The sequence below is a fragment of the Equus przewalskii genome, chromosome 1, assembly GCF_037783145.1.
Source record: "Equus przewalskii isolate Varuska chromosome 1, EquPr2, whole genome shotgun sequence".
In the NCBI taxonomy this organism is placed as follows: Eukaryota; Metazoa; Chordata; class Mammalia; order Perissodactyla; family Equidae; genus Equus; species Equus przewalskii.
Genome location: NC_091831.1, coordinates 158472820 through 158475744, shown reverse-complemented (window position 1 = coordinate 158475744; position 2925 = coordinate 158472820). Strand labels below are relative to the sequence as shown.

At 43.3% G+C, this 2925-nt stretch overlaps 1 long non-coding RNA gene across 1 annotated transcript; it reads right to left on the bottom strand.

The window, feature by feature from the left end:
• Positions 1-832: 832 nt before the first annotated feature.
• LOC103567352 (uncharacterized) lies at positions 833-2332 on the bottom strand. The gene is made up of 2 exons (XR_011539296.1): positions 2147-2332; positions 833-2017 (listed from the first exon to the last, which is right to left on the bottom strand). It is a non-coding gene; the product is annotated as an uncharacterized lncRNA (long non-coding RNA).
• Between the last annotated feature and the right edge of the window lie 593 nt (positions 2333-2925).

Here is a 2925-nt window from a genome sequence, read left to right as displayed (position 1 = left end):
GGGTGTCAAGTGCTGACTCCAGACAAATTTTGTTCTTACTGTCAGTACGTTCCACTAGAATCACTGAGCACCAATCACACACACACCTGAGTTTTGTCGTTTTGCTTCTAAACAGGAAACTCCACCCATGATGGCCCAGTCTAGGCTGGTGTGTAATGTCTCTCAGGTGTGTGGATGTGGTGGGGACAGGGGAACAGTAAGGCGACATATCCAACATCCCCAGTCTTTTTTTGAGAATTATTTTAGGAAGGGAAGTTTGAAAGTTTAGATGGAAGGTAAGAAAAGTGAGAGGACATCTCAGAGGGAACCAGGGACGTCTCTTGGGTCAATAAGTCCTGGAAGATCTTGGTTTCAGGGACTCTGCTTTCTAAACAAGAATCAAGACATGTAGTTTGATAGAGAATTTGACAATTTATTTATATGGAATGTCGAACAAAAGAATACTGTTTCATCGTACGTATAATTTTGTTAACCCCCTTTGATAGAAAAGTAAATACAAATAAAAGAAATTAAAATAGTTTTGTAAGTCTAGAAAATATAGATCTATATTTATACATGAAGATAGCATATGTCTACAATTAGACTTTGCTTGGTAGGAAAAGAAATAGGACATGTATGGAATGTCCACCTTGATCTCATTCTCACCTCCTCTCCTCTCCCATCAGACACTTTCCCCTACATGCTGCACATCCACATGCCTGATTCTGCTCTGTGAACAGGAGGGAAGGGCCACATTTTTCAGTTTGAGCAAAACGTTTCTCCCTTTTTCCCCAGTCTTGTCTTACACCTCCCCCTTTTCTCCTCTCTTTACTTATATTCCTTATTTCCCTCATTTATTTGTCTTTTTCCTCGGAAGAGATATTGGAGAAGAAATTTCATCAAGGATATTGAGTAATTCCTAAGTCAGTGGAGTAGAAGTTCATTTTAAGACATTTTAGTTATAAAAATTAGGAAAAAAGGAAATAGTCCATACAGATGTTTTCTACTGGAGCCTCCAGCCCCACTAGGCTCTAACAGATGTCTACTCTCAACTCCACTCCAGTAATCACCTCTGCCATGTTATCACAGCCCAGGCCCTCCTCAGCCTGATCCAGGGATGGGTTTACAGGGATCTCAGCTCCATTTTTTTGAGCTTATGATAAAATGGAAGAGCTGAGTAAATGACAGAAATAGTCAGTAAATATCCTCCCTGTATGCTTAGTGATTTTATTTTATCACATTTTCCTCTGTCCCTTCCTCTAGGTGTTGTTAATCCTCATCTCCCCATTCAGTTTGTCAAATATTCATACACAGATGGGACCTTAAGAAAAGTTCCTCAGCTAGAGTGAAGCCTAGGGTGCCACTAATGAATTAAAACCACCAGGGTAGACTGTCACAGTACTCTCCTGTCTGGTCACAGGTCACATGGCAATCGCCACACAAAACAGTCCCTGCCACTGTCCCATTTGAAACGTTTCTCTAAGCAAGGTCTAGTCTCCAGTCTATTGGGGACACTGTGTTTTTCTCACGAAGTGTCCTTTCCTCATGAATCCTGACTCTTTGAAAATTAAGTAAAGACCACGTTAGCACAAGAGCTACGCAGTTTAGTCCCCTCTGCTCTGCTTGTCTTTATACAACATGAGATCTTACTGAAAATGTCCCAGCTTGACCCCTTGTGTCACTGAAAGCCTCACATTCACCAGAAGTTTGTGTTCAGCTCCCCCTGCAGTCCCAGGCACTGTGTCACTCACAGCACAGAAGTACTCAGCCGAGTCGCTCCAATGGGCTGAGGGTTTCTTCAGGTGAAAGGAGGTTTCATTCTTCCTAAATTCAGCCTTGAAACCTTTGATGCCTGGAACAAGGCTGTTTCCAGACGTGTATTTGAGGAGAAGCTGGAGTCCTTGGTTGGGATATCGCACATACCAGAACAGATACAGTGAAACAGAAGATGAATAGTTGCACCTCAGCTCCAGAGGGGCTCCTTCAGAGACAGTGACGTGGACGTCAGGCTGGGTCACTGACTGGGCTCCGGTTCCTCCTGAAACATCAATGCTATGTCAATGAGACCCGGACAGAACTACCTATTAAGAGAAGATGTCTCTATTCGGAGTTGAGGTGCAATACCGTACTTTCAGGGAACAGGAGGATGAAATGGAATTTTACTTACTCAGGGCAAAAAGTATCAGAAGCATCGGCGCAGGAGCCACGTTCATGGCTGAGGATTGAAGACGTCGTGGGACCCTTTTTAAAGCTCTTCTCTGAGCAGGAAGGAATATGGCTAAGGAAACAGCACCCTTGGAACAAGGAAGAACGGGTATGGTTGGTGCTCTAGAATCCTGCCTAAGCACATTCCAGAGACGTTTGGAAGAGTCTCTTCCTTGAAAAATCTGGAAGCTTTCTGACTTCTAAATTCTCCTCATGTGTCACTGTCTGTAATGAGCTGCAGATGGACACCTTAGCCTGCTCTGTGAAGGAGGAGCTGAAGGAATAATGCGGTTCTTTAGCTATAATTCTAGTTTGCGCAAGATCGCCCTCTGGAGGCCAAACAGAAGTAGCTCTTCTCATAAGCCTTGTGGTACCCCTTGCTGTTTCCGGCATCTTTAGAGAGGCACTTAGAAAGGAACAGACTGGGCAATTATCTCACATCAGCTAACTCAGGAATATTCCTCCCTTTTCATTGAAACCATGTACAGTCATAATCCCTACAGATGCACAATTTTTCTTGTCCTTATGATTTCAGAGGCATGATGTGATTTGTGGCTGTTTTAACATTTCCTCCTTCCCTAATAAGTGAGTGTGTGATCCTCTGTGGTCCCTACTGTTCATTCCAGGTATGGAGACACACAAGAAGAGAGAAACTAAGAGACTTCACGGAAAAATTGAATGGACGAGTACAGCAGTCTTCTGAGTCATTGCCTATAACAGATCACATGGAAGCATCAGAAT